The 21876-nt window shown below is 35.8% G+C and overlaps 1 long non-coding RNA gene across 3 annotated transcripts in view; it reads left to right on the top strand.

The window, feature by feature from the left end:
- The window catches only part of LOC148128261 (uncharacterized), a 265315-nt gene that overhangs the window by 23767 nt on the left and 219672 nt on the right, over positions 1–21876 (top strand). The window lies entirely within an intron of this gene.

Here is a 21876-nt window from a genome sequence, read left to right as displayed (position 1 = left end):
TTTATATGAAATGAATGTAAAGATCTGTATGATTTTTCATGTAAAGTGTAAAATATCTAAAAATCAATGCTGGAGAAATAAGACTAGAAAAGTGTTGATTTGAAGCGGCCCTGTACATTTCATTGATTGAATGAAAGAACGAATAAATAAAAATATGAAACAAAGAGAAACCAAAAAGGCTTGATTAACCTCTTTGATCTTGCATCCATATTTTCACTGGCAACCAAACTATAAGAAGTAAATAAATGATATTGTGTGTATATGACTGTGAATCAGTTATCCAGAGTATTCTCCATGGAATTCTCAGTAGCATACACAGGATTGTACATTGCATCTATTTTAGCTTCTCAAAATATTTGTGAGTGCTGGAAAAAAATCAGTGCCAAAATATCCATGAATTGAATAGAGTAATTGCATTTTCAGAAAACAGTAAAAATGATTTTATACATTATATCTGAGGTGAGCCATTGGTGAATTCACAGCATATCTCTAATATATGTTTGTACACTAAATTAAAGATGGTAGATTTAGGATTGGACTGTTCAGTAAAAATATCCACCTTGCCAAATGTTTTCCCCCTTAGCTGAAACAGAGACAATATGCTCTGTAACATAGTGATTAAGTGCATCAAATAGTATGGGCCATCTGTAGTTCAGTGGTAGAAAAGACCGTAGCTTCTTGAAGGCAATCAGGTGTTTTGTGTGTGTGTGTGTGTGTGTGTCTGTGTGTGTGTATGTATGTGTGTGTGTATGGGTGACTTTATATAAGCCATGATGTCTTACTTTCTTTTTGCCAATTGCAAGGCTTAAAAACAAGTAAATAAGCTTCACCTAAAGGTCTGTTGAATGATTACTATAAAAGCCTTATAAAGGGTACAGAACATATTTTAAAAGTCTTATATAAATAGAACTAGAATTAGAATTAGAAGAACTTTATTGTCATTGTACAACGAGACTGTGGATGCACCCCAGCAATTGTTCGCAATACAATAAAACCAAAGCACTTAAAAATGAAGATAAGAAAAAGAGAGTACCCACGTCTCCATTTGCAGTTTGAGAGTACAATATCTATGAATATACACAAAATATACATCCAACATTGACTGTAATGCTTAGCTGAGTATAATACACAAGAGATGGATTGTACTGTAATATGTTATTATACATCTGAATGGGGTATTGAGATTTCACATCTTTTCACATCTTAATAAGGTAGTGACTTTGTGTTTATTTGCGGTTTGGATGGCTCAGGGGAAGAAACTACCTGTATGCCTTAGAGTACAGTAACTTATGCATATGAAGGAAGAAGTAAAAATATTTCATCCAAAACAAGCTTTTTTGTCATTTTTAATTTTTGAAATGATTTTATAAAAAAAAAAAAGCACTATAAGAGAGGGAAAGAGATGGAGAGAGTGAGAGAAGAAGCAAGGAAAGAAGAGAATTCAAGTAATTTAAAGTACCAAAAAAAAAAAAGAATGATTATATTTCAAAAAGTAATGTAAAAAGCAGCTATGTTTCATATCTAAAATGATAATCATAAATATTTTAAAATAATTATAATTTTAATCAAGATTAATAATTATATGATAATTTGGTCACCATGATGTAAAAAAGATGTTGAGATTGTAGAAAGTGCAGAGAAGAGCAACAAAGATGATTAGGGGACTGAAGGTTAAAACATATAAAGAACAGTTGTTGGAACTGGGTATGTCTAATTTAATGAAAAGAAGGACTAGGGGTGACATTATAGCAATGTTCCAATATTTCAGGGGTTGCCACAAAGAAGAGGGAGTCAAGCTATTCTCCAAAGCACATGAGGGCAGGACAAGAAGCAATGGGTGGAAACTGACCAAGGAGAGAAGCAACCTAAAACTAAGGAGAAATTTCCTGACAGCAATTAACCAGTGGAACAACCTGCCTCCAGAAGTTTGTGAATTCTCCAACACTGGAAGTTTTTAAGAGATTGGATAATCATTTGTATGAAATGGTTTGTTCTACCTGAGAAGGGAGTTGGACTAGAAGGTCCCTTCCAACTCTATTCTATTCTATTCTATTCTATTCTATTCTATTCTATTCTATTCTATTCTATTCTATTCTATTCTATTCTATTCTATTCTATTCTATTTCCCATATTTCCTATACCAATCCATCTCCTAAATGCTTCTTCTGCTTTCCAGTGGTGTAAAATATGTTTAAACTGCTGTTAATGAAACATTCAGTTCTTACCTTAAGGCTTTTTGAAATCTAAAGTCTGCTAACAGTGAAATTCTATATAATTGTAATGAAGGGAGTTTTACTACATGAAGTTTGGCTAATTGCTAGAAAAACTGCGTATAGAATTGTGCAGTTATCCTTCACTTGTTGGCTGTGGAAAAGGAATTGCTAATATGTTCTACAAATATTGGATCCGAGCAACAAAACAGGGGTCCTTTTGGTTATCCCAAACTTAAAAGAATGGTAATGGTATAAAGTATTGTGGTTTTTGCAACCAGAAAGCCTTATTCTCAATTAAATGGAAACAATTCAGGCTTCACAACTTAAACCATTTCATGACTTTGAGTTATAACAGAAATGAGGGGGGGGGGGGCGGTAAGTAGGTAGTTAGGTATTTGGAAATATATTGGAAGTTTATTTTTTATTTATTTATTTTGTCAAACAATTATTAGACAACAGGTATAAGTATAAACATGGTAATAAACACATGAAATGGATACAAACAAGAAAAAAGAAACAGTAAGATAGGGACGGTAGGCATGTTGGTGCGCTTATGCACGCCCCCTACAGACCTCTTAGGAAAGGGGTGAGGTCAATAGTAGACAGTCTAAAGTTAAAGTTTTTGGGGTTTGGGGAAGAAACCACAGAGTCAAGTAGAGTATTCTAGACATTGACCACTCTGTTGCTGAAGTCGTATTTCCTACAATCAGGTTTGGTGCAGTTTATCTTTAGTTTTATCTATTGTGCGCTCTTGTATTGTTTTGGTTGAAGCTGAAGTGTTCATTGACAGGTAGGACATTGCAATATATAATTTTATGTACTATACTTAGATCGAACCGAAGGCGGCATAGTTCTAGGTTGTTTAGGTCTAAAATTTCAAGTCTGGTGGCATAAGATATTCTGCTACGAGTAGAGGAGTGGAGGATTCTTCTCGTAAAATATTTCTGGACTTTCTCAATTGTATTAATATCAGATATGTAATGCGGGTTCCAGACTGATGAGCTGTATTCAAGTATTGGTCTAGCAAATGTTTTATATGCTCTAGTTAGTAGAGTGATATTACCAGAGAAAAAGCTACACAGGATTAGGTTGATTTTGCATGCCTTATTCAGCCCTTAGTAGAAATTCTGGGAATTATACTTTCAACACTTCTGAAGGACACTGAGTTTGAGAAATGTTATCTAGTAATGGTCTTCTGATTAAGGACATGGAAAAGCTGGGAACCTCTCTGTTTGTTTTGCAGAGTGAAAATGTTATCTGAAGAAGTCTTATTTTCAGATACTTTCCTCCTAAAACCTACTAGTGTTAATTCATGAAGCCTCCCACATGGTCCTGTCTAGTTATTTGGAAAATCTGCTTCTAGCTCTTGTGCTTGTTCACTTGACCGTTACTTAGAATAGAATAGAATAGAATAGAATAGAATAACAGAGTTGGATGGGACCTTGGAGGTCTTCTAGTCTAACCCCCTGCCTAGGCAGGAAACCCTACACCACTTGAGACAAATGGTTATCCAATATCTTTTTAAAAACTTCCAGTGTTGAAGCATTCACAACTTCTGGAGGCAAGTTGTTCCAGTGATTTAATTGTTCTAACTGTCAGGAAATTTTTCCTTAGTTCTAAGTTGCTTCTCTCCTTGATCAGTTTCCACCATTGCTTCTTGTCCTGCCCTCAGGTACTTTGGGGAATAACTTCTTTATACTAAAATAGCTGCATCATGATTAAGACCTTTTTCTCACTTTGCACCAGTTCTTTAAAACCAATTTCTAAAGCATTGCATCTAGAATCTGATTTAATAAAATGTTTAAATGCTTAAAGTTTCTTTTCTATGGGCCTTTGGGAAGCTGGTTTAAGCATTATTTATGCAGAAATGTATTGGTAGTTAGGCATAGGTTCTCATCTGTTCTTAACTGTAAGAACATGTTTGTTTGATATAACTCCTAATGATATTTTTAAATTTTATGGGCCATACAGGTTGCTAACACTATACATTTTAATTGTGATCTGAAACTGAATTTTAGTATGTTACTGCATCAGTTTTTTGATGCTGTACTTTATTATTTTGCATTGTATCTAGTGACAGGCAAATGAAAAAAATATTACCACAAGTCTTCACCTACTACCAATAAGCTGGTCTTGATTTTAAAACAGGGAACTATGGGAACTCATGGAAGCTTTGAAGGGGTTCCTCAAATGTACAGATGTTTCTCTTAAAATAATGCTCCATATGGAAAAGATTTTCTGAAGAAAACTTGAAAACCATCAAACTAGACAGATATTTCTATGCAAAACTCAACATCTGTCTTATAGACAATTTTCCTTTCTCATTGACTTTGAAATATTACTCCCATAGTCATAATAGATTATAAAATTGTTGGCAAGCCTGGCATAAGTAGGTGACATCCTTCATGAGAGCCCATTTCTTCTTGATATTACTGATCTGATATCAATGAAAACCATAAGTCAATTTGTATTACCCAGAGTACTGCAAAGCAATAGTTCATTAAGCCATGGTGATTTAGATTCTTAACCAGCAGCTGCTGGAGCTTCACTGGGTAACTGGACAAGCCACCACCATTATCCACTTCATCTGGACAACCTTCCCATGCTACTAGTAGTAATAAATAGAAGAGAGATGATCTGGTATATGAAAAGTCTACCAGCATGAAAAAAAACCCTATGTCTGTCATGTTAAGTTAGCATTTCATGCATTCCCAGGGCTTTCTGTTTCCAACAGTCCAGAAGAGTACATTCTTAGTGCCAAATCTGCTTCATTTCAGAGATGAAGAAACATTAGACAGCTTCAAGGCAAACACTTTGAACTGACCTTGTATATTTTATGTAAGTGTAAGATTCAGCAACGGTCGTTCTACCATTATGTGAAGTAAAACAGACCAGGATGGGTGCTAAGCTGTATTCTTGACATGTCATCTGAAACAATCAAGAATCATTGTGATATTATGGTGATGTTGTATTAAAACTATGGACCCAAGCTTATCCTCAGTCATGGAAGTTTGAGAGGTAGCTTTTAGCCAGACATTCTTTCATTTCAATCTATGTCATAGGTTTACTATTATGGGAAAACTTGAGGAGATTTGAGCTCCTGATGGAAAGGCACCAGGAAATAGCTCCCAAGGCACTTTTCTGAGATATGCTTGTATCCTGATCATTACATTAATTGTGGCATTTTGATGGTTTCCTCAAAGCGATAAGTTATACGTTTATAGTTTCTGCTTACAGAAAGTAGCTGTAGTTAACTCAAATTGGATTACTCTGAAAATTCCCCCAGTTTTATCTTTTAGAATGGAGGGTGAGTGGTGATACTACTAAGGGACAAGGAGCAGATTCTATCCTCTATAGAATAACTTACTTTGGAATATGAGTGAAATGAGCCAAAGAAATGTGCTTTGGCTAAAGTGCTGGACTTCTAGTGTAGCATTCTCTTTATGACCTGTATGACAATTAATAGGCTATTTCCTTACAAGAGGATTGCAGAATTGAATTGTTATTTATCATTCTTCCTTATCAACCATTGGAGGTACTTGAGACAGCTTGCAATCCAAGTCTTAATATAATGAACAATGTAAAGCATAAAAATCTATTTACAAAAAAGCATATAATCTTACAAAAATAACTGATGCTACATCTCAAAATGCTTCTCAGAATTTAACAATGACAACTCAAAAGCCCCTCCTATCAATAAATAAGAAATTAGTTATAAGTCTTCAGTAAATTAGAAGGAAGCCAAACAAATAGGGCCATGAAGAATATTCTTCAAATGAGGAACATTATAGCAAAGGCCATATTCTCCCTCTTTCCTACTGAGAAAAATCTTGAATAATTGTAAACACGATGTACTATTTGCAAAAGGGGCAGCAATTTGTTGAGACATGTCTGGCCCTACCAGTGACACCTGAGTTTAAATATAGTAAAATGTATTTAAAAGATAGGGTTTGGGGCTTTAGTTATGCAGCTGAGGAGGTCATCTTGACTTTTTGGCACCTTACCCCCCTTTAGGAGATATGCCTGCAAATAGGGAGGTAAGAGGAATCTACAATTTTTTTAATAAACCAAGTTGGCAAGATGTATCACAAGTATCATGATGGATTGACATGACTGTAGCACCATACACAGGGAGCTAGAATTTTTTCTTGTAAAAAAAAAAAACTTTTGCTCCTTGAAAAACCCCATAAGTACAGTATATATAGAAGCAATATAAGCAGTATAAAATGGAAGCTCCTTTTAAAAATCCTGCTTCCTCTCTATTCACTGTTCCTCAACTGTTTACCCTGTCCTCCCTCTTCCCTATCTGTCTGCCTAACCCTCCTTATATTTTCTCCTAGCTTGCACCGCACAGTGTATCTCTAAGATGAAATCTCTGGATAAAGTGGATATGGATTTCTCATGTATTTTGTAAAAGGAATCCATACACATCCTTATTAGATGATATTGTCCCACAGAAATATCCCCAGTAAAAATAGAAAAAGGTAAGAGCTACCATTAAATGATTGAAGCCCTTTCCAAGGTTGGACATGGTTGTGGTTGCCACCTCATTCACTTTGGCAGACACTCCTATTTTCTCAGTCATTTGGGCAGTAAAATGAATCAGATTTCTGTTTTACATTTTCATTTCTTATCAGCAGGAGGGTGCACTTGAAATTTTCCAGTAACATCTCCCCTCGGAAGAGCTCACTATTTTAGTTCTCATGACCTGTTAAGCTATTCATTTTCATGACTTGAGAAGAACTTATTCTTATAGCATGATTCCTTTCCTTCCATTTTTTCCCCATAGACAGGAAAAGAGATCATACTCATTTTTAAATATTCATAAATCAATGGCTTTTGGAAATGTAAATTTTCATATCATTATTATTTTAATATTGTTATAGAAAAAACATTCTGAGTTTTAATACTTGGAAGATAGAAATGTGACAAATCCGGCCTTGCTATGAATTCTGGTTCTTTTATAAAAGGATACTTAGAGACAGGGTAGCTTTAGATCTAGGAAATATGTAAAAATGACTCTTTGTTAATAGGGTGAGCTCTTTACATCTGCATTAGGGTTAACTGACAGAAACCTGTCACCTTTTATTCTCACAGATTCCATCAGAAAACACTTTGTGCTGATCTGAAAAGGACAGAATTAGGTGCTTCATTTAAACTATTGATCTTTATAACCTACTCTTATAAATACTTACTCTGTGACATTAGTAAAAAGAAAAATAGTGACAACTTCTAACACTAGAAAATTATTACTTTGTAAGCGTACCAATGTGCCTACCGTCCCTGTTCTAATGTTCCCTTTTATTCGTATCCATTTCATGTATTCATAATCATGTTTATACTTATATCTGTTATCTAATACATGCTTGACAAAATAAATAAATAAAATAAATAAATAATTGTAATTCAATTGTAACTGAAATATTTCAATGTACATCTCAAAAATTCACCATAGTGGTACTCATATTTTATTATACAGATTTAAATATTTGTCCAGAAAAGTGATCTTTTTTCTTCATTGTATCAATTCTAATTAATTGAACATACTCCACCTTTGAGATTCTTATGGTTTTATCAGGCTTTTTCTTTTCCATCTGTGATGCATTTCCCCTTTTACATATAAGAATGAAAGACAGTGATCTCTTTAACTGCCCACATGGGAAGAGATACAAGATATGAAGTTAGTTTTAGGCTAAATTTAGGCAAACCAAGGAAAAGCATATTCATTGAAAATACCCCTATATTCTTAATTTAGTTTAGGTGTAGAACAACATATACTGCAATTCCATTTGTTTCTTAGTATTAAAATTTTATGCACTTAATTTGCTGTTTATCCAGACTGAATCACTTTTGTTATTCATTTGTTTACCTTGCATCCGTTTACTTGCAAACTGTATTCCTCTCCTTTCATTCTGTCTTTACTCAATGATTCTGAAATTTAATTCTTCCTACCCCTCCATATTTTGAAGAAAATCCTATTCCAAAGTTGTTTCCAATTCAAGGGAATCTTTGATAAGTATTCTCTGGTATGGGTTATTATTTGGACCAAAAATAACCCCTAAAACTAACAATCCCCTCCCCTCAAAAAACCCAAAGGAAATGCAAACAAAGCATGCACACTGATTGAATTCACGGAATTAATGCCACTTTTATTTACCATAAATATAAGGCTTAGGGTTAATTAAGACATTACACTGGCTGTTAGGTTATGTTTTTGTAGGAGTAGGCCTGAGTCTCAGAGTTGTGAGTATGTTTCCCAACATGCACAGAAGATCTTTATGAACCAATACCTTGGCAGATACATTACATAAACCATGTTCATCTTTACAATGTAAGCAGAATCCTTAGACATCAAAGCAAAGACAGTAAACTTCTATGAGGAGTATGAGAAACTGTAACCATAACCATAACCACCACCACCACCACCACCACCACCACCATCATCATCATCATCCTGATTTATAGGATGATGCAGATTTCCAAATTCCTTAAATTCATTAAATTACAGAAAACTACATTTAATGTAATTTGACAAACATGGTTTTTGTTAAGGTCATTGTATTCACATTGGTCTATATACTTGAAAGAAAAAAATACTATAATGAGTACAGAATGATTCTGAAATAAAGCTAAAAAAAATTATATTAATTTTAATTCTAAGATCATTTGCAACTATGATTTGAAATGATTTTAGGGTTAGGGAGGGTAAGAAAAAATAGAATTTTAGGGTAGCTCATCTATAAATAAAATTTCTGAAATCTAAATCTTTCTCTTTAGAATATTTAAAATGACATTTTATTTAATGACATCTATTTTGATTTCTTTATATTGTACTACGTTCATATAAAATGAATATGTAGCTTCCACACCACAAAGTAAACAAAGCTCTTGAATGCATTTTTTTAAAAATCCACACATTTGAATGTCTTTTTTGCAAATCGACCTTGTGAATAAAATTAAATAGTTTGTGAAAATGTCTTCCAGCACATTTTTTAACCTCCCACTTCCCCTGAATGCATGGAAACACATAGCAAGGTTGTTTACATTTCTTTTACAGTGTCTGAGAATTATGCAGTAGATTGGTGCACATGAGTGTTGTCTTTGGGTATAGTTGTCATTTGCGCTCAGTGGGTTGCACACGATTCTGTCATGATTTGCCCTTCATGTTGTCCAATTCCCTCTCCTTTCCTTGATGACCTGCATATTAAACTTCAGTACTGCAAGACTCCAGATCTTGGTGGTGCCTTCCATTTTTCAGACTCATTATAGCCACTCAATTGCTCTTCTCTATCATATCTGCTCTCACTGAACTCCCCTGAACAAATAGATACCTTTCGGAACAGAGGTCTTCAAGGTGGGTGATTTTTTTTTCCTTAAAAGAAGCACATCCAATATCATTTTAGAGAATGGAATAAATTTGAATATAAAGCTTTGTTTTCTTGGCCCCTGAAAACTGAAACTGCAATAGACTTAATAGTAGAAAAAGAATGAAAAAAAAGACCTCTAAATGCAAAAATAAATGCATACGACCAGAGGTGAACAATCTTAGGTTTCAGGGCATCATGTATCTTCTCCAGAATTAGGTTGCAGCCAAAGGCCTTCTAAAATGTGCAAGTAAATTGCAGTTTTTAATTTTAAATTATGAATTGCATGAGGATTAATCCTATTTCGAATCACAGTGTGTATGTATTACACTGACATGGTTGCCCAACACAGGTACATGACTCAGAGCAGGTAGACTCATAAACTCATATGTTTGGGAGGGTTTTAGATGCAATACCCCTAATCCTAACCTTAATCCTTGTTCTAGGTCTATAAGAACACTCTAAAGCATCTCTACTGGTGACCATGCAGCTTCTGTAGGAAAACTTCTAGTGAAGAGCTGACAACATGTGGCAGCTTATTTCACTGGCTTTATACCCTAAAGACATTCTTCCTGCTATCTAGCTGGAGCTCCTTCCTTGTACTTTTAAACTAATACTGTTCTTGCCTGTTGAGGTAACAGAAAATAAATCCACTCTTTTTTTCCCTCTGTGTAATAATACTTCATATATACGGAAAGAGTGCTACTGTATTGGATTTTTTTCCTCTTCTGTAAGCTACACTTATCTAGCTGCTGTAATAGCTTCTCCCATGACTTCATTTCTTAGTAGCCTTCTTTGTCCTTTTTGAACAATAGTGTCCAGAACTCAGGACAATATTCCAAGTGGGGCCAGACCTTGGCAGTGTCAAACAATGTGATAAGAATGCTGGGTTTCTATTAAAGTGCCCACAGTTAGCATTTGCTTTTAGTGATACATTGCATTATGCTCAGATTTCTCTCACATGTACTGGTGCAAAATTAGGTTGCCTCCATCTTATATTTGTGCCTTACATTTGTTTTACGCAGATGCAGAAATATATATTTCTCCTAGGGGTAGGATTCAAATATTTTAACAACTGGTTCTGTGGGAGTGGCTTGGTTGGTGGGCATGGCTTGGTGGTCATGTTATTGGCTGGGTGTGGCCAACTCAATATCACTCACATTGAGACATGCATCTCCTCGCCTGGCATTTCATGACTGTGGGGATGCTGCAACAGTCCTAAGTGTGAAAAATGGTCATAAGTCACTTTTTTCAGTGCCATTGTAACTTTGAATGGTCACTCCACACAAGCCAAAGTCCCAGCAAAGGAGGGGAAAAAAACTCCAGAGAAGTTCCTGAGACAGGAAGTCTAGTCCTGCCAAGAATGTAATAAGGGTTAACGGAGAGGCAGTTTCTTTAAGCAACATCAGAACGTTTCCTTCCTGCCTTCCTTACAGGATTAGGCCAGTAATTTCTTCTAACAACCGGTTCTCCGAACTGCTTAGAATGTTAACAACTGGTTCTAGAGAATAGGTGCGAACTGGTAGAATCCCACCACTGATTTCTCCCCAATAAATTCCATCATTTCAGCCACTGATTTTTTTGAAATATTTTCCTCAAAAATATTATCTATCTCTCCCAGCTGCAAATTTGATAGGCACCTGTTCTGTTTCTTCATTGAAAATACAGCTAAAAATGTTGAATAGTCCTGTGGCACTCAGCTCCAAACTGAAAGGAAGTCTTTAGCAAGCTTTCTTTGAGTGCAGTATTTTAAACAATTGTGAATCTTTCTTATACCTCATCATTTTAATAAGGAGATTATCATGAGGGACCTTTCTGGAGACTTCTCAGAGTCCAGGTACACTAATGTCTGTGACATTCCCTGATCTTCTTAGCTAGCAATGATTTCAAAGAAACTAATTAGTTTATTCTGCCAGCATCAACCCATGCTGGTTCCTGTATGCCTATTCAAGGGCTCACAAATATGCTGTGTAATAATCTGTGCAAGACTTTGCCCAGTATAGTGTCAAGCAAAGGAAATCAGGAGTCCAGTCAGTACAAATGCATATAGGTTTATTGTATGCTAATGCTCTCTAGAAGAATCTGAATTACTAATGGTCAAACCAAGTAGATTACAGTCAGTATAATTCAAGGTGGACTGGATTTAATGCTTTGAAGGGACCTAAGACTGATGATGTATTTGACCCCTCCGTTGGGCTCAGCTTAGTGATCACCTACATCTAGATACCAAGTGGAGAAGTGCAATTCCTTTCTCTTTTTGAAAATGGAAGTAATTTTGGCCCCCTTCAATCTTCTGAAATTCTCCAATCCTTCAAAAATTCTAAAAATTCCAAGAATTATTGTGTATTCTGTATTAATATTTATTAGTGCTTTCAGTATTCTAGGATGTAATCAATCTGATTATGAAGACTTGAACTTATCTTGTTTAAAAACAATAGAAAAAGCAAGTCCTCCAGAAAACATAGGGTATATCCCACAGTCCTCCAAAAGTTTTTGCAAAATTCTAATCTTGACCCTGATACACAGGAAAGATTATAAAATACATGTTTGAAGAGTAATATGAATTATATTAATCTTAATTTGAATAGAGTGAAGTGGAGGTTGTAGGTCCAACAACTAGTTTTTGAAGTGTGTTCTCAAGGCTTTCCTTTCAAAACCTAAAGGTTCTCCTCAGACTATAAGCAGCTCTTTACTTAATCTAATTCTACACTTTTAAAACAATCCATCAGCAATCTATTAATATTGCCCAACAAACATATTTTCAGTTTCAGAATACATATGTACAACATAGTTCTTGTCAGTAGAACTAATAAACTAATTGAGAAATTGGCAGAAATTCTGCTCACTTTCAAGTAATCCCTCTCTTTCAGTGGCCACTCACCTAGGCATAAAATATGAACATGTTATTAGAATTAGAGAATTAGCACACAAATGTGTTTGTTTTCCTGTTCCCATCTTAACCCTATTGACAAGGTATCATCAATCATAAGCCTGAAAAATATGTTCTTCACATTTATGTGGTATCTTGAAAACTTTAGGCATAGCATTTTACCCTGCAACACTATGAATATGACACATGAAATCAGAGGTGGTATTCAGCAGGCTCTGACCAGTTCTGGAGAACTGGTAGCAGAAATTTTGAGTAGTTCAGAGAACCGGGAAATACCATCTCTGACTGGAGATTTTACAGTATCCTTCCCTTGCCACACCCACCAAGCCGCGCCCACAGAACCGGTAGTAAAATTTTTTGAATCCCACCACTGCATGAAACATTATAGTTATTTCACAGTATTAGTAAATGAATTGATGAATATTTTTATCTGGGTGGATCTTTACTAAGATTCTAAGAATTTATTTTTAATTCCATCCATTTCAATTTGACCTTTGTCTTCTGTTTTACATATTGTGATTTGCTATAACATTTCCATGTTTGCTTCCAGGGCTTAAAACAATTTCAGAACTTCTAAAACAAAACTTAGATACTTTCATTTGATGGATTTGTACTTCATGTGATTACACTGGTATTTAGTTTTCATCTTTATACTCTAGAAACCCTTCCCACCTTTCTCCTCACTCTATAATCTAATGCATTTGGTGTCAGGTTGTCTTTCTGGAATGATATTTCAGTGTCATTGTTATAAAAACATATGGACTACACAACTTGATCAGGGCAAAACAATAGATGCAATCTACATAGACTTCTGTAAAGCCTTTGATTCAGTGGTACATGACAAACTACTACTAAAAATAAAATCCTATGGTATCTCTGGACAACTGCATAACTGGATAGAAGGATTCCTGTCAAACAGACAACAAATGGTCAAAATTGGGAGTGTCCTATCAAATTCTGTACCTGTCAATAGTGGTGTCCCCCAAGGCAGTGTTCTAGGACCAACTCTCTTCATACTCTACATAAATGACCTCTGTGATCATATTAAGAGCAACTGCGTTCTTTTCGCTGATGATGTAAAGCTGTTCAATACCACAGACAATACTGCTACCCTTCAAGAAGATCTTGACTGTGTATCAGAATGGTCAAACAAATGGCAACTTCAAATCTCAACAAATAAATGCTCTGTCTTACATATTGGCAAAAAAATCCGAAAATAAAATACAAGCTGAATAGTCAAGATCTTGTTGATGATCCAAGCTCTGTAAAGGACCTTGGAATACTCACCTCTAATGATCTAAGTGCTAGTGCCCACTGCAACTACATAGCCAAAAAGGCATTAAGAGTTGTTAACCTAATCTTACGTAGCTTTTTCTCTGGTAATATCACACTACTAACTAGAGCATACAAAACATTTGCTAGACCAATACTCGAATACAGCTCATCAGTCTGGAACCCACATTACGTATCTGATATTAGCACAATTGAGAAAGTCCAGAAATATTTCACAAGAAGAGTTCTCCACTCCTCTACTCATTGTAGAATACCTTATGCCACCAGACTTGAAATTCTAGAACTAGAAAACCTTGAATTACGCCGTCTTCGGTCTGATTTAAGCATGGTATATAAAATCATACATTGCAATGTCCTACCTGTCAATGAATACTTCAGCTTCAACCATAACAACACAAGAACACACAACAGATACAAACTCAAGGTTAACCGCACCAAGCTTGACTGCAGGAAATACGACTTTAGCAACAGAGTGGTCAATGTCTGGAATACTCTACCCGACTCTGTAGTTTCTTCCCCAAATCCCAAAAACTTTAACCTTAGACTGTCTACTATTGACCTCACCCCTTTCCTAAGAGGTCTGTAGGGGGCGTGCATAAGCGCACCAACGTGCCTACCGTCCCTGTCCTATTGTTTCTTTTATTTTTATTTTATTTTTCTTATATGTACTCATTTCATGTATTCATAATTATGTATACACTTTTACTTATCTCGTAAACAATTGACAAATAAATAAAATAAATAAAAATAAATAAATAAATATCATCCACTGGCAACATTGACTTGGCATTTTGATATTTTGTTATTTTGTTTGACCTTCCCTGAGAGGAAAAAAAAATGGAAATTTTCACATGGGAGAAATGAGTATTGTTTTTAGGATGATGATAGGATAATTTTCCATGAATGATATTGCCCAATGATAGTTGGTTTAGTCTACTAATTAAGACATCAAGCTAGAAATTGGGAGGCTGTGAGTTCTAGTTCACTTTAGGCACAAAGCCAGTTGGGTAACTTAAGCCAGTCACTTTCAGCCTTAGGAAGGAGGCAATATCAAATTAAGTGCTTACTTTCTCCTTTTGTGCCTTATGAAGCAGCACAACCTGCACAATTTGTTTTGCTTCAAACAAGGTTTCCTCTATTACTTGTCTATTGTAAAATACTATGACTTGCTTTTTTTCTGAAGGTGTCTGTTCCTTGTTCATGTGCATGGTGTGGAAAAATGTGAGTGCTGCCTTCTATAGGCTTATTTTACTCAATCTAGGACAAAGAGCTCCAGGAGAAGTCAGTTCAGCTCTAGGAAAAATATGGTGTATTCTTTAGACCAGGGCTGTCAAATTCCTGGCCTGTGGTCCAGATGCATCATGCACTAGTCACGCCCATGCCCAGTTTAGTGAAGGGGAAAAAAGTCCCGATACATCACGTGATGCCGCCTTGATGACATCAGTTTGATACCCCTGCTCTAAACAAATCATATTCCTAAACCTAGGTTTGCTAAATGTATGTGCATGCATCAGTGTCATTAGTATGTCGAAGATACCCAATTATATCTTTTCATCCCACGTCTGACAAATGAGGCTGTCAAGTTTCTGGCCCACTGCCTGGTGGCTGTACAAGTTTGGGGAAGAACTATATCACTCAATCCTCCCAAGACTGAATGGCTGTGGGTATTTGAGTTATGAAAATCTGGGGATGTTCCATCTTTGACTTTGGATGAAATAACATTCCTCCTTCAAGGAAAGCCATGCAATCTGGGGTTTCTCCAGAATTTGCTCCTCCTGCTTGAAGAGCAGGTATCAACTATGCCCCAGAAGTCCTTTGCATAACTCCGTTGGGTGCACCAATTTCCTAGATTGAGGTGAGGTGGGGATACTATCAGACAGTCACTCATACCCTAATCCCTTACAGCTTAACTGTTGCAATGCACACTACTTGTGGCTGTCCTTAAAAACATCTGAAACCTCAACTGGTCCAGAATGTGGTAGCATGAGCTACCTTGGACATGCCTTGGTATGCTCATATAACCTCTGATTTGCAAGATTTGGTGGATGCTTCCAGGTGTGATTCAAGGTGCTGGTTGTTACCTATAAAGCCATAGATGGCATAGAGATTTGTTACTTGAGGGACCACCTGTCTCCCACAGCATCTGCCTAGCCAATTTTATCTTGTAGGGTTGCTATACTTTGGATTCTTTCAATTAATGCTACTACCATTAACCACAAAGAAGATAATTGTACAATTGAAATGGTTTCCAGTGTGTTTTATCTGTTTGATAAAAGGTTTTGGAGACAAATTTAATTTAACTTATGGAAGAATGTACCTGACAAAGGGGAGAAAGAAGCAGAAATACAAAAAGAAGTAGATGCAGTAAAATGGTAATCTCTTGAAAAGTGCAATAAAGGAAATAAAAGCCACTAATAAATTATATTTATGGTGACCATCCTGCCCCCCAAAAGAGACAGAACAGCACACTTACTTCTATAACTTATGCTTGTCTTAAATTATATAGATAGGTGCACATTTAAAATTATTATAATATAAATAAAAGAACATGTCTTATCTAATAGGAAAGATCAGCTGACCCATGTTTGCAAAGTGTCCATGGCGTTGGTTCTCTGTGTTTTTGGTCCTTCCTCTTTAAAACAGATTTGAACAGAGAGCTCTTCAAATAGAAGACTACTGTCTGTACATGGCCACCCTAATGACATAGATCTTTCTGTTCTTCAGAACGTTGCCCCTTGTGGGAACAAATGCCCTGGAGCTCAGTGTATTTAAACTTTGCCTCCCACAGACCCTTATTTTAGATTAATGTTGTTGACAAGAACTTTTCAAAGTTCTGCCTTCCCATCTGAAGTGAGTCTGGCCCTCTTATCATTGATCCAGACCAGATTGGTTTTATTAAAAACAGAAGTTACTCCCACGACATGTGGCGATTGTTTAGCACTCTGAGTTTTTTTTCCTTATAATGGTATTTCCCTGTAAATACCATGAAGCACTGTTAGCCCTCAGTCTGTACACAGAAAGTACAGGCAAGCCTGTAGAATTAAAGGAAGAACTATTTGTAGCACATTGGATTGAAGTCTGCTCTGTGCTTACTTTGTTTTACTCATCAAGATGGAAAAAAACAAACTCAATTATGACCAGATGATTCAATGGTCAACATAAGGAAGCAACTGACTGAAAGACAGTGGAAGGTTTGGTTGGAGAAGAATAGGCTTTTAAACTAGGAAGAAAGAACATCCAGCTTACATGTACATGGTGCCATGTAGTGATCAGAAAGTCTATTTCTGTGTGTGCATGTGTGTACACATGTTTCTTTAATTTATTTAAAAATTTTAGGCACAGGCCTTCTTCAAGATGGATTACAAGAATGAAATAGATTAAAGTCATCATTTTAAAAAAAGCAATGAAAGCTTGATTTCAAAGACATGGGCCAAAAATATATCCAAGCAATCTGGACAGAAAACCCATAAAACATTTCAGGACTATCAAAACCAGCAGCACGGAACTAATCCAAAATCTAACCATGCTTAAGGTCTGCTTTGGGATCTTTCTTTAGCAGCCAATTGCAATCCAATTGGCAAAGAATTGAAGGACCCCATCTACAGTCTGTCATCTTCTTTTAAGATTATAAATGTGGAGCTTCTACAAGTCAACTTCATCCATGAACAGACTATTTAAAAGGCTGTTCTCATTTGATATGATCTCACCAGTCTTTCTCTGCTTCAAAGTAGTAGCAAGGCTGTCTTTCTACCATATTGAAACAGTGCACTGTACAAATTGGAACTCAATTGCAAACGGAGGCAAAACAGTACCTTGTTTCCTGAGTGTCATTCCTCAAAATGGCATTGAAGAACAATGTAGCTGACAGAGGTCTCTCCAACAATTGCCTCTTTTTGTTGGAATTTTTTCTACTAGATGGGTGAAGATTCTTGTATGTGTTAGTAGATTTTTCATTTCTTCACCTACAATTGGGCAAACAAAAATAGCCACTTTTCATTTTGAGAGCTGCTTTTGCAAACTCTTTGGATGGTTCAAGATTATTTCAAAACGGAAAGCTGTTTGTTTTCCCCATCTTTTGCTCATTAACATTGGCAAACAAGATTACAGTCATCTTTTCATGCTAGAACAATAGAAGTATAGGAGGCCTGATGCTTGAAGGATGGATATGGGAAGGAAAAAATATTTCTTATAATTAGTATTAAAAGTTTTAAACAAGAAGATAAACACAAACATAAACTAACAGAAAGTAAGGAAGAAAAAAAGAGAAATATTTCTTCTATACATCTTTCCCTGCCATCTACTACATATTTCATAGTAGATAGCTCAGTGCGGAGCCCTGTTTTTCTTTTAAGAATTAAAGTGAGGGATCCTTGCTACACCCTGAGTTTTGTTGTTTTCTTGCAGTTGTTTCATTAGCCAAACTCAGTAACATCAGCTGATGATGCTACCTAGTTCAGAGAACACCAAGGACTCCTCGTTTCAACCCTGAGCTACAAATATTCTCCTTGATCGGTAGAATTAAGTTCCCTGACTCCAGATAATTTGTTTTCCAGTGTTCTTAAGAATATAATTTTCACTTTGAATTTGGAAAATAAATCCTAGAATTTAAACCAATCCTGCAAATAATCACAACTACTGGGAAACATTTCAATTACTACTATTAAAATGTGGGTTGGGCAGAAAGGGAAAAAAAGTTCAGTACTGTAATTTGATCACTAAATTGGATCCTGGTATTTCTTGCCTAGGAATTTAGGTTGAGGACGATGAATATTGCAGTTGAAAGGATTGAGCATGGATTTTTTCTGAATACAAAGCTTCAAGAAAGAAACTTCTCATTTAAATTCAGTATAGTATATCTGACTGCAACAGAAATAAAACATCCAGTTAAACATGAACTGTATAATGCCATAATGGCAAACCTATGGCAGAGCCATTTCTGTCAGCATGCGAGCCATCGACCAAAACTAATCCACTGCACATGCACATGCATGCCCTCCCGCCAGCCAGCTAAGTGTCGGGTATCTGCCGCACATGCACGGGGAGAGGCGTGCAAGGGAGATGCGTGTGCATGCACAGGGGGGCACATGCAGGGTTTTGCGCATGCATGCGCAGAGGTGTGCATTGGGGGATCATGCATGCATGTTCAGAGGCATGTAGCATGGGAGGATCACATGTGCATGCTCAGAGGCACACGGTGCATATACAGGGAGATGGGTGGTCACATGTGCATTGCATTATGGGTGCAGGCATGCATGCGCGGGCACACACTTTCACCTTGTGATGACGAAAACGTTAGCCATCACTTTTACAATGTGTTAAGAATAATTTTTTCCTTGAATATTTTTAACCATTTAAAATTCAGTTTAATAGCTGCTGAAATACCTTCCATATGAAAATTCACATAAATTCTATGTTCCCTTTTTATACAATAACTGTTAAAAAATTAAATTAAATAACCATTTCATGCACAACATGAAAAAATGAGGGGGGAGGAATCCTGCATGCAAAAAGCTTTGTGGATTTTAGTTATGATTTTACAAAAATAACATTCTGCTCATAAAAGCAGCACATTTTTTTCCTTTTTGTAAAAAAAAAGTTTTTTTATTTTAACAAAAACAACAAATAAAAGCATCTTTCAATTTTACAGTGTGTTGGTTGGATATGTATATCTTGTGCACATAATAATATAATTGTACATTTTTACTTGAATATATTTATAAATATAATAATTGAATAATACGATATACAATGTTGTTTAGAGCTGCGCATTTTTATTTTCCTCATCATCTATTCCTCATTTCAATGGAGGAATATATTTTTCAACAATTACATAAAGTACTTTCAACCACAATTACTACCAGAATTTCTGTTGCTAAGTAAGGTGGTTGTTCAGTGAGTCATACCTGATTTTTATGAACAGGAAGAGCTGCAATGAAGACAATGGGCAGATAAAAGAACTCTGAGTCCTGGCCAGAACTGTAACCTGTGTCTCAGACAAGTATCTCACCAATTATCAGGAAAATCAATGGAGGGAGGAGGTACATATTCGGACTTGCAAGTTTCTTTTACTGTAACCTTACAATAAAAGTAGTATTCATACCTTTATAAATTCATAACTTTAGTTTCTTAGATTGGTCTACCTTAAAGAGCTGACAGGTAAGAGATGTATCCCCATGGTATCCCTTTTAAGAGCTCTTGTCTATTGGTCATTATCCTCCTCCTCTGGGATAATATTCTCCTGATGTTCAATTGGCCCCTCACCTGTATTTTTTAGAAAACTGGTGAATATTGGATTGTTTCACCAAGCCAGAATGGTTGTGTCTATCTCGCTGGTTGATGGTTTGTTTGTTTGTTTAATTGATGATGATGATGATCACCATCATCATTATCATGATGACTACGACTATGGTGAGTATTTTGGAAATTGTTCTACAGTATTTTGGGCCGGACAGTGGAAGCATCTTTTCATCACTTTTACAGCATAAGAAAGGAGATTCAAATCAGCCATTCACTCAGTTTCAGCAGGATAACAGCCTACTTTGAATCATTTCCTCAGGACTGGGACTTCAACTAAACCTGATGTGCACCAATGTTAATATACATAGGCTGTTAGCAGGATACTTCTAATACTTACTTATTTCCCCCCTCTTGATTCATGCTGTCAGGGGTTCCTTGATTATTAGCTTACACCATTTCACCATCAGCTGAAATCTTTCTGCTTTGATCTATGCTGCCCCTTATTTCATTTTGCTATGTTCCATTCAAAATATTCATCTTGAAAAACAGCATCCTCACTATTTTGTACCTATTTGCATGATCCTAGTAAAATGAGTAATTGTTATTACCATTAGTATTTCCATATGATTGAACTTAGAATGTGACTTCCCACATTTTATAATATCAAAGCAAAATCATAATATTGACTAAATCATAATATTGATTGAATAGTCCAAGAACACCATAATATAATAATACAGAGTGGTTCAGTGGTGATCATTGATTCCATAAATGCTTTCTGAAACAGGTCAAGCTTCAGAAAGGTCAGCAAAGAAGATGCTAAGCTAACATAGAGGGAGAGTTTTCCATAATATTAATATCTGAGAATATTTTAATTTCAATGAATTTAAAGTGGCTGCAACAGTTTTGAAATAGAACCATTCAAGTTTCCTTTTCCAAATCATGAAAGATTTCATCACATTTTAATCTTTTGATAAAGTTATTTTTAACACTCACAGTAGTAGAGTAGCTGTACTAAGCATTCCCTAAGCTTATATGGATTAAAATTAAAGACCCTACTGGCCTTTTGGAATGTCTTGAAGACCTGGCTATGTGTCCAAGTCTAGGATCCCAAATATTGGAAAAGTGCTGTTTCCTGGTTGTGTTGCCAGGTAATGGATTATAATATCTCTTGGAAGCTATTTGTATTTAATTCCTTTTTGTACTGAGTTTTAACTATTTTGTTTTCATTGTTGTTTGTCACCCAGAGTCACCAGCTTGGAATGGGTGGCTATACAAAACAAACAAATAAACAAGGTGCACTGGAAAGTTTCAGCCATGGTCCTATCCAGAGGTGGTATTCAGCAGGTTCTGACCAGTTCTGGAGAAGTGGTAGCAGAAATTTTGAGTAGTTTGGAGAACCAGCAAATACTACCTCTGACTGAAGATTTTACACTATCCTTCCCCTGCTAGGCCCACCAAACCACACCCACAGAACCGGTAGTAAAAAAATTTGAATCCCACCACTGGTCCTATCTTGGAAGTTTTGGTCTTCATACTTGTAGGGCACATTGTGTTGGAAAAATATGGCTCAAATGTCATTGCTTTAAACACATCCTATTCAAAGTTTTTTTCCAGCTTTTTCTATGGTACTGGCAATGGAAAATAATCTTAAAGAGTATGTTTATTGCTTTTAAAATAAGATGTCAGGTTTCCTTTATAATATAAGTGGGAAATGACATATTTTCCCCTTAAAAGCTGTTTTTTCTCCAGATCTCAAAAATAATCATAGGAAACCTAGGTAGTGATGGTTTACTGAAAATAAGAGTGATGATGAAATGACAAAATGGGAATTGTGATGTCATGTTATGGACTTTGGTGCTGATTTTGGTATGTGTAT

Source organism: Pseudonaja textilis, chromosome 1, assembly GCF_049901715.1.
Source record: "Pseudonaja textilis isolate UNSWEBS1 chromosome 1, rPseTex1.2, whole genome shotgun sequence".
Lineage (NCBI taxonomy): Eukaryota > Metazoa > Chordata > Lepidosauria > Squamata > Elapidae > Pseudonaja > Pseudonaja textilis.
The sequence above is the reverse complement of the archived record's forward strand: the minus strand, read 5'-3'. Positions and strand labels throughout refer to the sequence as shown.